We start from the raw sequence: 23,118 nt of genomic DNA, 5'->3' as shown, positions 1-23,118 counted from the left end.
AGATTAGATATTTCTGAGCTAAGCCGTGTATTGGCTTGAGTGGTCTCTCGGTCTTCTCTTTATGATCAAATCAGGGAGCGTCAGTATGATGACCCCCATCTGTTTTTCCTTAAGGACACGGTCCAGCACGGTGATGCTAAGGAGGTCACTATTGGGGATGATGGTGCATTGAGGATGCATGGCAGACTATGTGTGCGTAATGTGGATGGTTTGCGTGAGCTGATTCTCCAGGAGGCTCACAGTTTGCGTTATTCGATTTATCCGGGTGTCACGAAGATATATCAAGACTTGAGGCAGCATTACTGGTGGAGAAGAATGAAGAAGAACATAGTGAACACATGTAGCTTGATGTCTGAATTACCAGCAGGTGAAGTATGCGCATCAGCGGCCAGGTGGGTTACTTTAGAAGTTAGAGATTCCGGAGTGGAAATGGGAGCGAATCACTATGGATTTCATTGTTGGACTCCCACGGACTCAGCAGAGGTTTGATGCAGTTTGAGTGATTGTGGATAGGCTGACCAAGTCATATCATTTCCTTCCTGTGATGATTACCTATTCTTTCGAGCAGTTGGCTCTAATTTATACCCGCGAGATTGTCAGGCTTCATGGCGTACCGGTATTTATCATCTCTGACTGGGGTACGTAGTTTACATCATGGTTCTGGAGGGCTGTACAACAGGAGTTGGGTACTCGGGTTGAGTTGAGCATAACATTTCACCCTCAGACGGACGGACAGTCCGAGCACACTATTCAGATCCTAGAGAATATGCTCCGCGCTTGTGTGATAGAGTTTGGGGGTGCTTGGGATCAGTTCTTTCCAGTTGCGGAGTTTGCCTACAACAACAGTTATCAATCGAGCATTCAGATGGCACTGTATGAGGCTCGGTATGGTTGGCGTTGTCGGTCTCCAGTGGGTTGGTTCGAGCCGGGAAAGAATAGATTACTGGGTAAGGACTTGGTTCAGGATTCCCTGGATAAGGTGAAGGTAATTCAGGATTGACTTCGCACAAACCTAGTCCATATAGAAGAGTTATGCCGACCGGAAGGTTCGCGATATTGCATTCATGGTTTGAGAGCGGGTCTTGATTCGGGTTTCACCTATGAAGGGCGTTATGAGGTTCGTAAAGAAGGGCAAGTTGAGCCCAAGGTTTATTGGCCCATTTGCGATGTTGCGACGTTTTGGGGAGGTTGCTTATGAGCTTGCCTTGCCTCCCAGTCTTGCAGGGGTCCATCCAGTATTCCATGTTTCTATGCTCCGGAAGTATCACGGTGATTCGTCTCATGTGTTGGATTTCAGCTCAGTCCAGTTGGACAAAGATCTAGCTTATATTGATTAGCCAGTGGCTATTTTGGACAGGCAGGTTCGAAAGCTGAGGTCAAAGAACATTGCTTCAGTGAAGGTTCAGCGGAGGGGTTAGCGGGTCAAGGAGGCGACTTGGGAGACCGACCATGATATGCGTAGCCGCTATCCTCATCTTTTCACCACTTCAGGTATGTCTCTATGCTCATTCGAGGACGAATGATTATTTTAAGAGGGGGAGGATATAACGACCCGGCCAGTCGTTTTGAGTGTATTAGCCCTAATCCCCTATTAACTGCTTTCCCCGTATCTTTTTCTGATTATGTGACTTGTCGAGAGGTTGTTGTTGTGGTTTCGAAGTGAATTGGGACACTTAGTCCCTAAAACGGAAATTTACGCCTTAGGATTTTGACCGTAGTCAGAACTGTGTAAATATGACTAAAGAATGGAGATTTGTTAGTTCCGTTAGCTCCGTTGGGTGATTTTGGACCTATGAGCGTGTCCGGAATGTGAATTGGAGGTCTGTAGCTGATTTAGGCTTGAATTGGCGAAAGTCGAATTTTGGAGATTTTGACCGGTAGTGGACTTTTTGATATCGGGGTCGGATTCTGATTTCGGAAGTTGGAGTAGGTCCATAATGTTGAATATGACTTGTGTGCAAATTTTGAGGTCAATCGGACGTGGTTTGATAGGTTTCGGCATCAGTTGTAGAAATTTAAAGTTTCAAGTTCATTAAGTTTGAAGTGGGAGGTGATTCGTGTTTTTTGTGTTGTTTGATGTGATTTGAGGGCTCGACTAAGTTTATATGGTATTTTAGGACTTGTTGGAATATTTGGTTGAGGTCCCGAGGGCCTTGGGTGTGTTTCGGATGCTTAACAGATTGAATTTGGACTTAGGCAAATGGCTGAAGCTTCTGGTTTCTTGTATTTTCGCACCTGCGGTGGAGAAACAGCAGGTGCGGGATTGCACCAGAGGAGTGAAGGGCACAGGTGCACTGTTGGTCAAAAAGGTCTGCGAGCGCAGGTGCGGAAGCAAGCCACAGGAGAGGGCTCGCAGGTGCGGCCCAAAGCTCGCAGATGCAGTCCCAGCCATTTAAGCCATTTTCGCACCTGCTATGAGTTTTCCGCATGTTACCGCAGGTGCGGTTGAAGGCTCGTAAAAGCGAGTTTGCTGGGCAGAAAATAGGATTTCGAGGGTTGTTTTCCCATTTTGATTTTCGGACTTTCAGAGCTCGGATTAGGCGATTGTTTGAGGGATGTGCAGAGAAAACTTTTGGGTAACGATTCTTAACTAATTTATGGTTATATTCCACTAATATATGGTTTATTTACTCATTTGATTTCGGATTTGGGTTGAAATTTCGGAAAAAATGGGAAGAAGTTCTTCAACTAAGATTTTGGGTTTTGATTGAGATTTTTACATCGGATTTGGGTAAATTTGGTACGAGTGAACTCATGAGGGAATGGGTGTTCATTTTTTGTGACGTTTACCTGATTTCGAGACGTGGGCCCCAGGAGACGTTTTGGGGCTATTTTCTAATTTCTTGCTTTAGATTTCATTTCATTAATTAGATTAATTTCTTATAGTTGTATTTATGGTATGTAATTGATTTTGGCTAGATTTGGGCCATTCGGAGTCGGATATTCATGGAAAAGACATTGTTACCGATTGATTGAGCATAGTTCGAGGTAAGTAGCTTGCCTAACCTTGTGTGGGGGAAATCTCCTTAGAATTTGGTACTGTTGTGATATGTGAGCACCGTGTACGTGAGGTGACGAGTACGTATATGGGTTATTTGTTGTAAAAACCCGTTTTATTTTTTTACTAAGTAGCAACCTATTTTCCTTTAATTTGTGTTATACCATTTAAATGAGTATTAGTCTGTTTTCACTCTTAATTGAGCTATTCCAATATGTGTAGTTATCCTGTTTAGTCTAATATCGCATGTCTACGTGCTTTAACTGCTTATTTGAACTTTGTGAAGCATGCCTAGTTGTTTTCCTCCTTTTCCTTGTTCTTTATCAGTATAACTGTAGAAATCTTGCTATCGGTTTTAGCTGTGTGTTTAATTTTGAGACTACGAGGCGGTACCTCGGAAGTTCTCCATGTATATTTACTTTTGAGACTACGAGGCGGTTCCTCGGGAGTTCTCCCTGCACATTTATTTTTGAGACTACGAGGCGGTTCCTTAGGAGTTCTCCCTGTATATTTACTTTTGAGACTAATAGGCAGTTCCTTGGGAGTTCTCCCTATATATTGATTTTTGAGACTATGAGGCGGTTCCTCTGGAGTTCTCCCTGTATATTTACTTTTGAGACTACGAGGCAGTTCCTCGGGAGTTCTCCCTATATATTTACTTTTGAGACTACGAGGTGGTTCCTCGGGAGTTCTCCATGTATATTTACTTTTGAGACTACGAGGCGGTTCCTCGGGAGGTCTACCTACATATTTACTTTTGATACTACGAGGCGGTACCTCGGGAGTTCTCCCTATATATTTATTTTGGGACTACAAGACGGTATCTCGGGAGATCCCCTGCTGTTTACCCCTGTGTGTTGCACTGTTGCCTTGTTGTGTTTCCTTTTGTTAAATTCTAGTCTCTTATTATGCTGCATATTCTCCTGCATTATTTATTATATACCAGCGGGCCTAACTTGACCTCGTCACTACTCGACCGAGGTTAGGCTTGGCACTTACTGGGTACCGTTGTGATGTACTCATGCTACTTTTCTACACATGTTTTTTGTATGCAGAGCCAGGTACTTCTTATCAGCCCCGCTACTAGCTGAGAGTGCTTGCTGCTGTACGGAGACTTCAAGGTATATTTTTCGCGTCCGCAGACCTCGGAGTACCCCTCTATTCTCTCCTATGTCATTTACCTTTCGTACTTCTCTTGTTAGACTCTGGTGTATAGAGATACTAGTTTTCTTCTGTAGCTTGTGACTTATGATGTTTCGGGTTTTAGGAAGACTGGGTATTTATAGAGTATATTGGTTATTGTACATGCCGAGCGACAGTGTTACTAGTTATTCAGATATCCACTGCTGTTAGTTGCCAAGTTTTACTTTCGTTTTGTTATTTTCCGCAATTTGTTAGGCTTACCTAGTCATAGAGACTAGGTACCGTCACGACGTTATACGGAGGGAGTTTGGATCCTGATAGGATCCTAATCTAATGTGCAAATATCATGGCACTCACGGCCACAGAAACCAAAAACTGCTTTCACGACTCGGTATGGTCGTTACGAATTCCTTGTGATGTCTTTTGGGCTAACCAACACCCCAGCAACATTTATGCACTTAATGAACAATGTATTTCAGCCATATCTTGACTCTTTTGTCATTGTATTTATTGACGACATTCTGGTGTACTCCCAGAGTCAGGAGGATCATGAGCAGCACCTGAGGACTGTGCTTCAGAACTTGAGAGAGAAGAAGTTATATGCAAAATTTTCGAAGTGTAAATTCTGGCTATATTCAGTAGCATTTTTGGGTCATGTAGTATCGAGTGAGGGGATCAAGGTAGATCCAAAGAAGATTAAAGTAGTGCAGAGTTGGCCCAGACCATCCTCAGCTATGGAGATCCGGAATTTTCTTGGCTTGGCGGGGTATTACCGTCGATTTGTAGAGGGTTTTTTGTCTATTGCAGCACCTATGACCAGATTGACCTAGAAGGGTGCTCCATTCAGGTGGACCGTGGATTATGAGGAGAGCTTTCAAAAGCTCAAGACTGCTTTGACCACAACCCCAGTGTTAGTATTGCCTACTGGATCGGGGTCTTATACAGTGTATTGTGATGCGTCACGCATTGGTCTTGGTGCAGTGTTGATGTAGAATGGTAGGGTGATTGCCTACGCATCTAGACAGCTAAAGGTGCATGAGAAGAACTATCCTGTCCATGATCTTGCATTAGCAGATATTGTTCATGCCTTGAAAATCTGGTGGCACTATTTGTATGGTGTTCCTTGTGAGGTTTTCACCGATCACCGGATTCTACAACATCTGTTTAAATAGAAGGATCTTAACTTGCGGCAGCGAAGGTGGTTGGAGTTGCTTAGGGATTATGACATCACCATTATGTATCATCCCGGGAAGGCCAATGTGGTGGCCGATGCCTTGAGTCGCAAGGCAGAGAGTTTGGGCAGTTTAGCATATTTACCAGTAGCAGAGAGGCCTTTAGCCTTGGATGTTTAGGCCTTGGCCAACCAGTTTGTTCGATTGAATATTTCCGAGACGAGCTGAGTTTTGGCTTGCGTGGTTTCTCAGTCTTCTCTTTATGATCGTATCAGAGAGCGTCAGTATAATGACCCCATCTGTTTGTCCTTAAGGACACGGTTCAGCACGGTGATGCCAAGGAAGTCACTATTGGAGATGACGATGTATTACGGATGCAGGGCAGGCTATGTGTGCCTAATGTAGATGGTTTGTGTGAGTTGATTCTCCAGGAGGCTCACAGTTCGCGGTACTCCATTCATCCGGGTGCTGCAAAGATGTATCAGGACTTGAGGCAGCACTATTGGTGGAGGCGGATGAAGAAAGACATAGTGAAGTATGTAGCTCGGTGTCTAAATTGTCAGCAGGTGAAGTATGAGCATCAACGACCGGGTGGGTTGCTTCAGAAGTTGGAGATTCCAGAGTGGAAATGGGAGCAAATTACTATGGATTTCGTTGTTGTACTCCAACGGACTTAGAGGAAGTTCGATACAGTTTGGGTGATTGTGGATAGATTGACCAAGCCAGCTCATTTCATTCCTGTGGTTACTACTTACTCTTCGGAGCAGCTAGCTCAGGTTTACATTTGCGCGATTGTCAGGCTTCATAGCTTACCAGTATCTATCATCTCTGACCGGGGTACGCATTTTACATCACGATTCTGGAGAGCCGTACAACGTGAGTTGGGGACTCGTGTAGAGTTGAGTACAACATTTCACCCTCAGACGGACGGACAGTCCAAGCGCACTAATCAGATATTTGAGGATATGCTTCGTGCGTCTGTGATTGATTTTGGGGGTGCTTGGGATCAGTTCTTGCCACTTCCGAAGTTCATCTACAACAACAGTTATCAGTCGAACATTCAGATGGCACCGTATGAGGCTTTGTATGGTAGACGGTGCCGGTTTCCAGTAGGTTGGTTCGAGCCGAGTGAGGCTAGGCTATTGGGTACAGACTTGGTTCAGGATGCCTTGGATAAAGTTAAATTAATTCAGGACCAACTTCGAACAGCCCAGTCCAGGCAGAAGAGTTATGCGAATCGAAAGGTTTACGACGTTGCATTCATGATTGGGGAGCAGGTCTTCCTCAGGGTTTCGCCCATGAAGGGTGTTATGAGGTTCGGAAAGAAGGGCAAGTTGAGCCATAGCTATATCAGACTTGCACTCCCATTTAGTCTCTATACAGTTCATCCAGTATTCCATGTTTCCATACTCCAGAAGTATCACTGTGATCTGTGTCATGTGTTAGACTTCAACTCAGTCCAGTTGGACAAGGATCTATCCTACATTGAGGAGCCGGTGGCCATTTTGGACAGGCAGGTTCGAAAGTTGAGGTCGAAGAACATCGCATCCGTGAAGGTTCAGTGGAGGGATCATCTGGTCAAGGAGGCGACTTGGGAGATCGAGCATGATATGCGCAGCCATTATCCTCATCTTTTCACCACTCCAGGTATGTCTCTATACTCGTTCGAGAACGAACGTTTGTTTTAAGAAGGGGGGGGGGATGTAACGACCCGACCGGTCATTTTGAGAGTGTTAGCCCCGAACCCCTATTTATTTCTCCCTCTATTTTATTTTGTGGTTACGTAACTTGCTGGGGGGATTTGTTTTTGGTTTCAGAGTGAAATGGGACACACAGTCCCTAAAATGAAAGTTTAAGTCGTAGGAATCGACAGTAGTTTGAATTATGTGAAGGCGACTCTGAAATAGAATTTCGACTATTCCATTAGCTCTGTAGGGTGATTTTGTTCTTAGGAGCGTGTTTAGACATTGAAGCGGAGGTCAGTAGGTCATTTTAGCTTCAATTGGCGAAAGGGGAAAATTTGATGATTTTTGGAAAGTTTGACCAGAAGTGGACTGTTTGATATCAGGGTCGGATTCCGATTCTGAAAGTTGGAGTATGTCCGTAATGTCAATTATGACTTGTGTGCAAAATTTGAGGTCAATTGGACTTGATTTGTAGGTTTCGGTGACGAATGTAGAAGTTCGAAGTTTTAAAGTTCATTAGGCTTGAATTGATGTGTAATTAGTGTTTTTAGCATTGTTTGATGTGATATAAAGGCTCGACTAAGTCCGTATGATGTTTTAGCACTTGTTGGTAAGTTTGGTTGAGGTCCCGGGGGCCTCGGGTAGATTTCGGATGGTTAACGGATCAAATTTGAAAACCTCCGAAGCGGGTATGTTGTTGCTTCTGTGACGCCGAAGATGCGGCTAAGTGTCTGCACAAGCGAAAAGCCTGGGAAGACTATTTTAAATCAAGGGTTCGTCATTTTTATCATTTTGGACATTTTGAGCTCAGGTCTTGGCCATGTTTGAGAGCATTTTTGAGGGATTTCTTGAGGTAAGTCTCTTGTACTCATTCTTGATCAATAATCTTGTTTCCCCATTGATTTCCCATCTAGATTGTGTGTGCTTAAGGTGGAATTTACGAGTTTGAGGCTAGGGATTTGGAGTGTTTAATTTGGGGATTTGAGTGGCGACTTGGTGTCGGATTTTGGTAATTTTGATATGGGTGAACTCGATATCGAATGGGTGTTCTTATTTTGTGACTTTTACCCTATTCTAAGACGTGGGCCCGGGTCGACCTTTTTGGGGTGATTTTTCGATTCTTTGATAAAGTCATAGATTTATGATTTAAATTAGTTCTTGTATTTGTATTCATGATATGTAATTTCTTTTGGCTAGATTTGGGCCATTCGGAGTTGGAAAATCGAGGGAAAGGCATCATTATCAATTGATTAAGCGAGATTTGAGGTAAGTGACTTGTCTAGCGTTGTGTCGGGGAAATCCCCTAGGATTTGGTATTGTTGTAACAATTTATGATATGTGAGGCTGTGTACGTGAGATGACGAGTGCGTACACTGGCTAATTGTGGAAATTTCGATTCTTGCAGAGTTGTCTTCTTTTAAATTCCTTAACTGAGCTGCCTTAGCATATGTAGTGATCATGTTTAGCCTAGTATCGCATGTCTACGTGCCTTAACTCTTACTTGCAATTTGTGCAACATGCTTAGTTGAATTACCTGCTTCCCTTGATTTGAATTAAATCTTTAATTGTAAGATTTCTTGCTGTAAATGCGTTGTTCCTTCGGTTATCTGCTGCATATTTACTTTTGGACTACGAGGCGGTTCCTCGGGAGATCCCCATGTACTGTATATTTACTTTGGGACCACGAGGCGGTTCCTCGGGACATTCCACTATACTGCATATTTACTTTGGGACTACGAGGCGTTTACTCGGGAGATCCCTTTGTACTGCATATTTACTTTGGGACTACGAGGCGTTTACTTGGGAGATCCTCCCTGTCTTGCATATTTATATTTGGGACTACGAGGTGGTACCTCGGGAGAGCCCCTATTGTTTACCTCTATTTGTTGTGCTGTTATTTTCTGAAACTTCTCATTGTTTAAATTCTCAGTCATTTCAAAGTATTATTATATCTTCTGCCTTGCTTATCTCTTAAACCAGTAGGGCCCTGACCTGACCTCGTCACTACTCTACCGAGGTTAGGTTTGCCACTTACTGGGTACCATTGTGGTATACACATACTATACTTTTGCACATCTTTTTGTGCAGACCCAGGTTCTTCTACCAGACCGGATACTAGTGAGTTGGACCGCACGTGGAGACTCCAAGGTATATCTGCCAGCGTCCGCAGACCACATAGTCCCTCCCTATCCTTATTATGTTGTTTCCTTTATTCTCTTTAGACTTTGATGTATAGAGACACTTAGTATTTTCTCTTAGAAGCTTGTGACTTATTTCTACTGGGTTTTGGGAGTTGTAATTACTTAAATCACAGTTTTCTATTTATATATCATGTGTTGAGATTGGAGTTCAGTTTTACATTCAGTTTTTTCGTAAATTATTAGGTTTACCTAGTTATAGAGACTAGGTGCCATCACGACATCCTACGGAGGGAGTTTGGGGTCTTGACAGACCCTGCTGAACACTCTGTTGCTGCTGATATGGAGACAAATGATTTTAATAAAAAGATATTTTATGTTCAAGTGTGCATGCGGGAGTTTATGTTTCTCCTCTTGAAATTGTTGAGCTTGTTGCTCACTTGGCTGATCATTCTGATCTGCGTCCCCCTTTAAAATCTGAAATAAAAAATATAAAGGAGGTAGAAGCTGAAAATAAAAAAGTAAATTTTGGGTCTTATAAAGGAAAAGAAGTTGTAGGAGGACAAGTACCACAGTTTGGACAAAGTGCACATGTAGTAGAAGAACCACTTGGTAGAGGAAAAGAAATTCGTAATGCCAGTTGGCATTTAAAATCTCCATATAAGGGTCCAAGTAAAGGTATTAATTGGAGTTTGAAATATGTTCGTAGATGTTGCTGGCATTATCGAAAAGTAATCAGAAAGGTGGAGGAAAATTTTGAAACATATTTAAATGAGAACAAGAGAAAAGTTTATCTTCCAAAGTAAGTTTGGCTATTTGTTTGTTGTATTTTTATATGATTTAGATGTTTTTAATAATTCTTTTATTATTTTATTTTTCATCTTCGTTCTGTCTTTGTTTTTTTAGGGGAGTAAAATATATTTACAAAGTAGATCCTTTACTACAAGCAAAGCCATATGAACTTCACAATGAGAGAATTAAGTCGAGCATGTTCTTTAAAGAGATTGTAGATGATAAATATTGTTTTCATGATGCGGTATGTATATCTCTTTTACATTGTGAATTCAGGTTTTTCTTTTGTATCATATTTGACATAGATTTATTTATGTTTTTTTTATTCAGCAAATAGATGTTTTATTGTATTATCTGAGGAAGAAGCATATATATCATATCAATGAGTATCCATTTGCTTCAACGACAACTGATGTTGGCTCTGACGACACTTTGGATCTAGCATATGCGGATTGGACTAATAATCCAGAAGACTATGATGAGTTTAAATTTTGGAATACCCATTCCGGACTGGGATTTGGCCTTTGTTAGTTTATATTGGGTGAGAATCGTAAATGTGTGATTCCATGGACATCTGTTGAAAAAGTTTTTATGTCCGGTTCGACTTCATCCAGATTTGGTAAATAGTAATATTCCATTAGATTCTAGCACTCATTATTTTTTGGCAGTGTTAGACTTGAATGAGAAGACCATAGATGTCTATGACTCGGTGTACAAGGGTGAAGAGTATGATGTTATAATGCAGCAGGTTCTTCCTTATCAACATTTCTTTCACGACCCAAAATCCATTAAAGGTCGTGATGGCGCCTAACACCGCGGTCAGGCAAGCCAACAATAAATGATTATCCTAATTACTCATATTAGTATTTGAAATCATAATTTTCTTTAATTACATAATACAAAATGGGATTTACAAAGTGAATGAAAATATTTTCGCAACTACATTAATGAATAACCCATAAGCACCCCCAAAACCCGGTGTCACAAGTGTATGAGCATCAACTAGAAAGTAAAATAAAATACAGCATCTGTACGAAATACAAATTAGACAGAAAAATATAAATAACTCTGAAGGAGACTCTGTCGGCTATAGATCGTAACATGAAATGCAGCTTGCGGTAAGTCCCATCATCATCCGCGCCTCCGCGCCAAAGGACCACCAGACATAAAAGTACCTGCACAAAAATATGCAAAAAGTGTAGTATGAGTACGTAAATCAACGTGTACCCAGTAAGTATCTAGCCTAACTCTAGAAGCGTAGTGACGAGGGGTCGACAACGACACTCACTAGTGGTCCAATAATATCAGGTACAGTAAAGAGGTGAACAAATATGAGGCAGAGTAAATAAATAAAATAAACAAGTATAAATACGTGGTACAATTCTCCTCTTTACAATAGGCTCAAGCTCTCAATTAGAAAATTTCCTCCTCAACCGGAGCATATATATAAATATATAGTGGACCTCACCAAAATGGGTCGTTATACTTCAAATCAGGAAGAACTCACAGATACACTGGCTTGCTTCTTGCCAAATATTACACACGATTTCATGAGGATATTTTATTGAAATGTCGAGGCGTACAACCCGATCCCATCATAATATGTGCACTGCCGAGGGTCGAACGGCATACACCATAGATGCATCTATTAACCTGCCGAGGCGAACGGCCCGCTCCCATGAGAGTGTGGTACATAAATCATGCCGAGGCGAACTGCCCGATCCCATTAGAATAAGAAGCTTTAAGGGGTCCTTAACCCCACTCACGAATAAACGTGTGAGTTATAATTTATTTAACGAAAAACCTTTCAATGAAACATACGTATATATATCGCGGACCTCGTCACCTCGTATGTATGTAAGCCCCCCATACCTAGGGGTAGTTTCCCCCTCATAAAGTTAGACAGGAGACTTACCTTGTCTCAAAGCTTACTTTCCGGTCCAAAATTGTGCTTTAAATCCTCATCTCGGTGCCAAACGACCCGAAGCTAGTCAAATGTTATATAAAATAGTCAATACATGCTCAAGAGTTCACATCCTAACTATTAAAGTGATTTTCTAACCCAAATTGAAGAATTCCTAAAATTCACCCCGGCCCACGTGCCCGAATTCCGGAAATTTTCGAAGATAAACATTACCCATAACGTCATGAACTCAAATATATGATTTATTCCCAATTCCATGCCCAAATTCGTGGTTAAAATCCAAAAATATAAGTGTCTAGGTTTTCAACCAAAACCCCAAATTTCCACTAATTTCCATGCATTTCCATGTTAAAATCTATATATAACCCAAGTATTTAACTTGCAATAGGTGGGAATCACTTACCTTGACATAGATAATGAAAGTCTCCTCTTCAAAAGCTCCAAATATTGCCCACCCAAGTGAAACATGAGAGGGGATGAACCAAACCCCACACTAAAACCAATCTGCCCAGGCCCGCCCTTCTTCGCGATCGCGTTCACACTGCCTCCACATTTTCCTCTATTTGTTCGCGACCCAATGGCCGCGTTCGAGAACCTGGTGACTCCCTACCCTTTGCTTTCGCGACCCTCAAGCCGCGTTCGCGAAAGCTTAACGCCTGGTAGGCCCCCAACTCATTTCCTCTTTGTGTTCGCATATGCCTACCCTCATTCGCGTAGACTTCCACAACCTCATCTCCGCATTCATGTCTCTCCCATCGCGTTCGCGATGGACAAATCCAGCAGCCCCCAAAAGTCTCCTTCGCGAACGCATGAATTCCTTCGCGTTCGCGAAGAAGGAAACCAGATAGCAGCAACAGCAGCAGCAAATGATTCCAATTTGGTCCGAAACCACCCCGAAACACACCCGAGGCCCCCGGGACCCCATCTAATCACACCAACCAGTCCCATAACATAGCACGGACCTGGTTGAGGCCTCAAATCACCTCAAACCACGTCAAAACCATGAATCGCACCCCAATTCAAGCTTAATGAACTTTAGAACTTCAAACTTCTATATTCGATGCCGAAACCTATCAAATCACGTCTGATTGACCTTAAATTTTGCACACAAGTCACAGTCGATATTACGGACCTACTCCAACTTCCGGAATCGGAATCCAACCCCGATATAAAAAAATCCACTCTCGGTCAAACTTCTCAAAAACCTTCAAATTTCTAACATTTGCCAAATGACCCCGAAATGACCTAATCACCATACGGAGCTATTCCCAGACTCGGAATCCCAAACCGACATCAATAACATTGAAATACACTTCAACCCAAATTTATGAAATTCTTCCAAAATGCCAACCTTCCATAATAGGCACTAAAATACTCACAGGTCATCCAAAACCCGATCTGGACATACGTCCAAGTCCATAATCAACATACAAACCTATTGGAACCTTCCAATTCCGAGGTCGTTTACTCAAAAATCAAACCTTAGTCAATTCTTCCAACTTAAAGCTTCCGAAATGAGAGTTTTCTTTCCAAATCAACTCTGAACTTCCCGAAATTCAATTCCGACCATGCGCGCAAGTCATAATACCTGAAGTGAAACTACTCAAGGCCTCAAACCGTCAAATGACGTGCTAGATCTCAAAACGACCGGTCTGGTGGTTACATTCTCTCCCACTTAAACATGCGTTCGTCCTCGAACATGCTAAGAACTGCTCTGGAGTTGTCCGAAATTACTGTTTAACCCCTTCAACACCTACCCGTGCTACCACAACCCAGTTGAGCACATTAGCTCGAACCAATCTGAAGATCCTCCCTTTTATTTAGTCAAATAAGCCTTAGAGCCGAATTCTAACATCCGGAATTCTCCACCGAGCCTGCTTTCAACATACGAACATCGTATCAGTCACTACACACTGTACCAAAACATGATTGCATACCATTACCGAATTCTTACCATGCACCGCATAACTCATTTGCCCAAGGCAATCTTTCCAAAGCACAACAGCTAAAGTTTCCACTGACCCGATGCCCGTAGTGTACCTCATGACACATATAAGTCCTGTTCCAACTCTTGCAATGCTGCCACGATGGAAGAGATGTGCAGAAATTCATAACCACCTGCCGAATCACAATTTATGGAGTCTCTCCTCCCGACAAGAACCATTACCTCATTCTGGACTGAATAACAATATTTACTCTTTAATATGCCTTATATAAATCTGATCGCACTGATCCCAGGTCCAATAATCTTATCTCACCCAGTACAAGCTGCTCAGGCAATATGCCACATCAGACACTGCCAAAAGTATCATATGCCACAATGTGCCAACAAGCTACAAACTCAAATGTGATACATAAGGAAACGATCTCTAGAAAGAACTACTCAACCCATGTAACTAATTTAAATAATCGAAAAGATGTTATGAACCTTCCTCAGAAAATGAGAAGCAAAACACACAATAATAGATATGGGAAACTGTACTCAGTATCACACTGTTGCGGCACGCAACCCGATCCACATATGATACCGTTGCGGTGTAACCCGATCCAACCATGATACCCGTGGCGGCATGCCACCCGATCCAAACAACATACCCGAATATCAACCACAAGCACGCGATGTGGATAATACAAATCTTGGGGAGACGGATAGCGCCATACGCTAAGAAACTCAAACACAACTAAGGTACAATAAATGACATGTATCTTGAGAGCCATCCTACTCTCACAACACCACAAATTACACGGGATCTCAACACGAGTGCGAATAATCAAACCGCCTCACAACCCACATGGCACAATAGAGACTACACAGAATGGCTGACGACAAAAATAACATCCAAGGCTCGAAGACTCCTCCGTAAACAACGCTAAGCTGAAATGAACTCATCCGGCCTGATATAGAACACGCACTCACATTTAGATCCATCCACGGACCCCAAGACGATTCTGATCGTACCATATTGGGCTAATAACCTTTCAAGGATCCAAAATAACCTTTTTCCCATGACACACAAGAACAACCGTCGAATCCAAAATAACTTCTGTAGCTCGCAACCAAATGAATAGAGCGCCTTCCAGGCCTAAACTCTCACCTTAGCGATAGTACAATAATTTCCATACTTGGTTTCAATTTTTAATCAATCAAGTGACTGTATGCCACACCTATGCAATCTTTCCGTGGGATACGCTCCCACGACCTCCCGCACCAGGTAACAAGTCTGCACATCCACACCACCGGCCATACAAATGCTGCAAAACAAATCGAGAATCTGCAAATCAGTACACAAAGCCTCTTACACAGGACACCGATCTCAGGTGACACTAAAGACAATACCAGCTTGCTCTAAACATCTAAATTCTTTCCTGCTCATCCAAAACCATGACATTCTTGTCAACACCAAACTGCAATCTTGATCCTCAACTTTCAAATTCCATGCCGCTCACTACACCTAACATGCCAATATTCGAGAGTACAAGAATTCCATCATAACTCCTGAACCATTGATAGAATAAACTCTTCATCATATAGAAGCCTTTCTCTTACCCATTCCACAAGAACTATTGCAACACGTGACTGAATTCTCATAACCGCAGAAAATACAAACCTCAAGTAGTGGCCTAAACCTCCATAACTCTTCCGGGATCTATCTACACATAACAGGCCATTATAATCGAATGCCTCCAATTAACTCAAATTACGGCGGTCGTCAAGCCTCGCACGTACCGCCACCAGTCGCCTGTATTACATAACATCCTAAAGGAACTGATCATTGCCACCACCATACCGATTCAACCATTGCTAACTGAACTAATTTCCTTCTACTTTACTCTGGCTTGCCTTAGAAATAATAATAGCTCCATTCAGAATATAACGAACCCAATCCACACTCATCCTGAGTGACCCTATTTCATGAGACGATGTTGTCTCAAAACCCACAAACCATCTCATGCCCTCCTTGTGCACACATTCACATCTTCAATTGGTACACCCATTCTAATAAATCCTTTATGAATCCAAAACTGTTTTGTCCCATCCTCCAATGCTACACCGCAGACCGATGATAACATAGAACACTCCAAGGATCTGCTAGCACATGATCACCCTTTCAGAGAAGCTCCCGACTGGATCACTTTCCTTGTACATCACCTCCACACGCAGCATAAACTCTGATTCTTCCCACAACCTGAACATGAACTGATAAGGCCAAATATAGCACACATTCCTCAAATCCTTTTGCTCAAATTACCACTGATGTTTTCTTTCCTTTAGTCATAATAAACCGCCAATATGCCGATAACTAGAAACCTCACAAGTAGATAACCATGCAATTCAATCGTAGATGGCAGGGATCTCCCACTTAGCTTGAAACTACAATTACATAACCCCGGAACCCACCAAAATTCCTTCTTCCTCATTAACGCGATCTCGCACAATCGACCCCGCCAAATTCTTTAGAATCTTCCTGTTAAACATTTCATGAACATTCTGAATCACTAGCCACATTCAAATATTCGACCTCTTACTGGACAACCAGTAAAATTCTTCGTAGAAGTTTCATCAACACCACGCAACCACTAGCCTGCTCACAGACGATAACCCACCTGTGGAAAGTCCATACCGACACCTTCCAACGATGCTGCACTGAGTACAATTACTATGAAATCCTTAAACCATCCTGAGCTCGTGCTCATTCACCGGATGTACAAGTCTGTTCACTCCTCATGGACACCAACTAAAGGTGCAACAATGCATTCTAGTCCAAAGTCATGTTGTATCCTTCTTCATATCAAGCAACTCCTTCCCGTCGTTTCCAACCTTCCTCCGTATAGCAGCCAATATTCCAAATTAAGCTCGTAGACCTAGTCACTGTCCACTATGAATCCCAAATCACTCTAAACTTTCCTTAATGCGTGTAGCTATCCTACCACAGAACCCATATGCTACCCGGCCACTCTCCCACTTTGGTCAGACCCTCTCTTTTAAGCAACTACTCGACTTCTGTTTTCTTACACTTGGCCTCCGAGAAATTTAACCACCTCAAGACACCTCCCATATGTCCTTCCTCATAAATGCCCAGTTGTTGCCCTAAATCAAATCCATCTCTGTAGCACTTGAACCAATAGATCGCTACAACTCTAAACCTCTCTGAAGATCATCCTTCTCGAGCCATCATCACTAGGAACACCGATTCGATTCTGAACCATAGCACACTGCGATCTCTAACAGTCGCTTTCCCGACTCTATTTCATAATACTCTGCCCTAAAAGCGAATTGAAGAAGACTATAACAGCGACGAACTTAACGCATTCAACAAGAACGAAGACACCACATCACACATGAAAATTCCATCACACTCGAAAATACCAAGTCTCGTTACTCCATCAACTCATATCTGAACATTCTTAGTCTGATTGCCTTTCCTCCGCTGGAAATAAAATACTGATCCTCTGAATCATGCATTGAGAAAAACCTCTTTTCAAGTCAATGACTACCCCGACACGTAGACAAGTATCCTACCATTACACAAACAATGTGCGATAGCAACGCACGAATCATCATAACAATCAATGCCAAATCTCAAAACCTTAGGTAATACTAATACTGAGCTGGAATGACAGAATGGCCTTCTGCAATGCGACGACAATTGCCCAATCCAATACACAGGGAGAAACATCCTGCACCACGTCTGTAGTACCATTAAAATTCCTCGATTCCCAATTTATAACAAGTGCTTCATGTCGCGTAAGATTGAATAGGAAGGGAATGAAGGCATAAGCCTCAAAGGAATCAAATCGCACGATGAGGAATCAAGAAGGGAAGTGCTCCAAACAGTCATGTAGCCCCTCGAGGATAAGTACAGACGTCTCCAAACCGATCCACAAGACTCTACTAGACTCGCTCATGACTCGTGAGACCTAAGTGAACCTAGTGCTCTAATACCATATTTTCACAACCCAAAATCCATTAAAGGTCGTGATGGCGCCTAATACCGCGGTCAGGAAAGCCAACAATAAATGATTATCCTAATTACTCATATTAGTATTTGAAATCATAATTTTCTTTAGTTACATAATACAAAATGGTATTGACAAAGTGAATGAAAATATTTTTCGCAACTACATTAATGAATAACCCATAAGCACCCACAAAACCCAGTGTCATAAGTGCATGAGCATCAACTAGGAAGTAAAATAAAATACAACATCTGTCCGGAATAGAAATTAGAGAGGAAAAATATAAATTACTCTGAAGGAGACTCTGCCGGTTGCGGTTCATAACATGAAATGCAGCTCGCAGTAAGTCCCTGCATCATCCGCGCCTCCGCGCCAAAGGACCACCAGACATAAAAGTACCTGCACAAAAATGTGCAGCAAGTGCAGTATGAGTACGTAAATCAACGTGTAACCAGTAAGTATCTAGCCAAACTCCGGAGGAGTAGTTACGAGGGGTCGACATCGACACTTACTAGTGGTCCAATAATATCAGGTACAGTAAAGAGGTGAACAAATATGAGGCAAAGTAAGTAATAAAATAAACAAGTATAAATACGTGGTACAATTCTCCTCTTTACAATAGGCTTAAGCTCTCAATTAGCAAACTTCCTCCTCAGCTGGAGCATATATATATAAATATATAGTGGACGTCACCAAAAAGGGTCGTTATACTTCAAATCAGGAAGAACTCACAGATACAATAGCTTCTTGCCAAATGTTACGCACAATTTCATGAGGATATTTTATAGAAATGTCGAGAGGTAGGGCCCTATCCCATCATAATCCGTGCAGTGCCGAGGGTCGAATGGCACAAACCATAGATGTATCTATTAACCTGCCGAGGAGAACAACCCGCTCCCATAAGAGTGCGGTACATAAATCCTGCCGAGGCGAACGGACCGATCCCATTAGAATAAGAAGCTTTAACGGGTCTTTGACCCCACTCACAAATAAACGTGTGAGTTATAATTTCTTTTACGAAAAACCTTTCAATGAAACATACGTATATATATCGCAGACACAATTTCATAAGAGGAATACAACTGTTTCGTGACTAATCATGAAACTCGTGAAGTGTCACGACCCAAATTCCATTAGAGGTCGTGATGGCGCCTAACATCGCTGTCAGGCCAGCCTACAATAATTGATTAACTTAATTACTCATTCCAGTATTTTCAAATCTTAATTTCCTTCAATTAAATAGTAAAAGATAGAACTTACGGAGTAAATGATAATATTTTCCCCAAATACACTAATGAACACTCATAAGTACCCCCAAAACCCGGTGTCACAAGTGCATGAGCATCAACTAGGTAAAATAAAATAAAATACAGCATCTGTCCGGAATACAAATTAGACAGGAAAGATATAAGTAGCTCTGAAGGAGACTCTGCTGGCTGCAGATCGTAACATAGAATGCAATTCACCTAAGTCTCTGCATTAACCATGCCTCTGCGCCCACAAAGCCACTAAACATATATGTACCTGCACAAAATGTGCAGCAAGTACAGTATGAGTACGTAAATCAACGTGTACCCAGTAAGTATCCGTTCTAACCTCGAAGAAGTAGTGACAAGGGGTCGACTCCGACACTTACTATGGGCTATAAATAAAATACTAATGATATAATTAAGCATGGATTACATAGAACGACTGTAAGCTCAATATTATGAAATAAGTAAACAATTCTTTTGTTAATAAGAAATTTCCAAATTTATTTTTCATCATTTATCATTTTGTATCTCAGGCCAATGAAGAAATATCAATTACTTCCTCCGTTTCAATTTATGTGAACCCATTTGACTGGACACGGAGTTTAAGAAAAGATAGAAGGCTTTTAAACTTGTGTAAAATGAGGCACATATATTTTGTGTGGCTATAAATTATAGCATAAAGGTAAATTATTTCCAAATAGAGAAAGGGGTCATTCTTTTTTGGCACAGACTAAAAAGGAAATATGTTCAAATAAATTCCAAGCAACCAATTAAATCATGCGCAAATCATGTCGAGGTCGTACGGCCCGATCCAACATAAATATTTGAATTGTGCACTACCGAGGGTCGAACGGCACGAACCATAGATGCATCTATCTGCTACCGAGGCGTTCGGCCCACTCCACAAAAGAGAAAATACATGTAAAACAACCAATTCAAGATTTATTAAGAGCAATTATTTAAGGAAATACCAATTCTCATTAACGGTCAAGAAAATGAAGTTTAACCTTTTAAAATTCCTTTATCAAATTTCAATATGCTTTAAGCAATTAAATTAACAAGTAGGGTGCAAACATTGAAAGTATAACATGATTTGGGCCCTAGACTACCCGAACATAAGCATAATAGTAGCTACGCACGGACTCTCCTCACCTCGTGCGTACGTAGCCCCCACAATTAGCAGCACATATTAAATCAATTCACCTATGGTGTTAATTCCCTCTTACAAGGTTAGAAAAGAGACTTACTTCGCTTCGAAGTTCCATAACCGGCTCCAAAGCCTTTCCAAAAACTCAAACCAATTTTCATCGCTCCAAAACTAGTCAATAAATGTGCAAATCCATAAATATATACTCTAATACTCATTATAATTCAATTTAGAACAATTTCCAACTCCACTCGAAAAGTCGATAAAGAGCACCCCCGGGCCCACGTGCCGGGATTCCAAAAAATTTCGAAGATAGTCGCTACCCATAACATTACGAACTCAAATATATAATTTATTCTCAATTTAATGCCCAAATTCGTGGTCAAAATCCAAAGATGCCAATTTCTAGGTTTTTCTTCAAAACCCCAAATTTCTACAAATTTCATGCCTAAATCCGTATATAAACCATGTATTTAACTCACAATATGTGAGGATGACTTACATCATGAAGGATGACAAAATGGCACTCCAAAATCGCCCCCAAGGCCGGCTCCAACGAGAGAAAAGAGGTGAAATGAGCCAAAACCCGATTTGGCTAATTTATGCATTCTGCCCAGGTGACCTCCGCCCATGCGCTCACTAGACTGCTTCTTCGGTTCCACAGGTGCGGAAAAAAGTTCCGCTTCAGCGGAGGTCCCCCAGCTGCCCAGCCCGCTTCTGTGCTATGTCCCCCACAAATGCGTATCCGCTCTTGTGCCAAAACATCCGCACATGCGCATCCGCTTCTGTGGCAAAATGTCCGCACCTGCGGACTGCCAGTCCCCCACTCCCTTTTCGCTTCTGCGACCTCCTGGCCACTTTTTGGCCTCCGCACCTGTGGCCAAAACCTCGCAGGTGCTGTTACACCAGATGACAGCAGCGCCAGCGTTCTTCCAAGCCCAAACTCGATCCGTTTACCATCCGGAATCCACCCGAGGCCCTCGGGACCTCAACCAAATATACCAACATGTCCCAAAACACATTACGAACTTAGTTGAGGCATCAAATTATGCCAAACAATATCAAAACTACGAATCACCCTCCAATTCAAACTTAATGGACCTTGAAATTTCAAACTTCTACAATCAATGCCGAAACCTATCAAATCACGTCCGATTGACCTCAAATTTTGCATACAAGTCATAATTGACATTACGAACCTACTCCAACTTCCAGAATCGGAATTCGACACCGATATCAAAAAGTCCACTCCCGATCAAACTTCTCAAAATCATCCAAATTTCCAACTTTTGCCTAATGACACCAAAATGACCTACGGACCTCCAAATCCACTCTCGGACGCGCTCCTAAGGCCAGAATAATCATACGGAGCTATTCCCAAAGTCGGAATCCCAAACGGACATAAATAACACTGAAATGCACTTCAACCCAAATTTATGAAATTCTTCCAAATGCCAACTTTCCAGAATAGGCGCCGAACCGCTCCCGGGTTATCCAAAACCCGATCCGGACATACGGCCAAGTCCAAAATCATCATACGAACCTGTTGGAACCTTCCAATCCCGATTCTGAGGTCGTTTACTGAAAAATCAACCCTTAGTCAATTCTCCAACTCAAACCTTCTGAAATTAGAATCTTCTTTCCAAATTAACTCTGAACTTCCCGAAGTCCAATTCCGACCACACGTACAAGTCATAATACCTGAAGTGAAGCTACTTATGGCCTCAAACTGTCGAACGATGCGCTAGAGCTCAAAATGACCGATCGGGTCATTACATTCTCTCCCACTTAAACATACGTTCGTCCTCGAACGTGCTAAGAACTGCTCTGGAGTTGTCCGAAATCACTGTTTAATACCTCGTGCACCTACCCGTGCTACCACAACCCAGTTGAGCATATTAGCTTGAGCTAGTCTAAAGATCCTCCCTTTTATTTAGTCAAACAAGCCTTAGAGCCAAATTCCAACATGCGGAACTCTCCACCAGGCCTGTTTCCAACATACAAACATCGTATCAATCACTACACGATGCACCAATACATGATTACATACCTTTGTTGAATTCGCACCTTGCACCGCATAATTCACATGACTATAATAACATCCTCCGATAATAATAGCTGAAATTCCATGAATCCGATGCCTACAACACACCTCATGACACATATAAGTCCTGCTCCAACTCTTGCAATGCTGCCATGATGGAAGAGATGTGCAGAAATTCATAACCAACCGCTGAGTCAACAAATCATTGAGTTTCTCCTCTTGACAAGAACCATTACCTCATTATGAACCAAATAACGATATTTGCTCTTTAATATGCTTCATATAAATCTGACCGCACTGATCCTAGGTCCAATAATCTCGTCTTACCCAACATAAGATGCTCAGGCAATAAGCCACCTCAGATACTGCCAAAACTCTCATATGATGCCACAATGTGCCCACAAGCTACAAACTCGAATGTGATACATAAGGAAAACGAACTTTGGAAAGAACTACTCAACCCACGTAACTAATTAAATGACCGAAAGGATGTTATGAACCTTCCTCAGAAATGAGAAACAAAACACACAAGAATAGAAATGGGAAACTGTACTGAACATCACACTGTTGTGGCGTGCAACCCGATCCACACATGATACCATTGCGGCATGCAACCCGATCCAACCATGATACCCATGGCGGATGCCACCTGATCCAAAGAACATACTCGTGGCGGCATGCTACCCGATCCACACATAGTAATCTAAAGAAAACACACATCGAGCCGTAACACTTATACTCACGAAATGCCTGAATATCAACCATAAGCATGCCAAGTGCATAATACATATCCTAGGGAGACGGGTATAGTCATACGTTATAAAACTCAAGCACAACTAAGGTACGATATATGATCTGCATCTC

Source organism: Nicotiana tabacum, chromosome 2 (assembly GCF_000715075.1).
Source record: "Nicotiana tabacum cultivar K326 chromosome 2, ASM71507v2, whole genome shotgun sequence".
Lineage (NCBI taxonomy): Eukaryota > Viridiplantae > Streptophyta > Magnoliopsida > Solanales > Solanaceae > Nicotiana > Nicotiana tabacum.
This window is presented reverse-complemented; position numbering follows the sequence as displayed.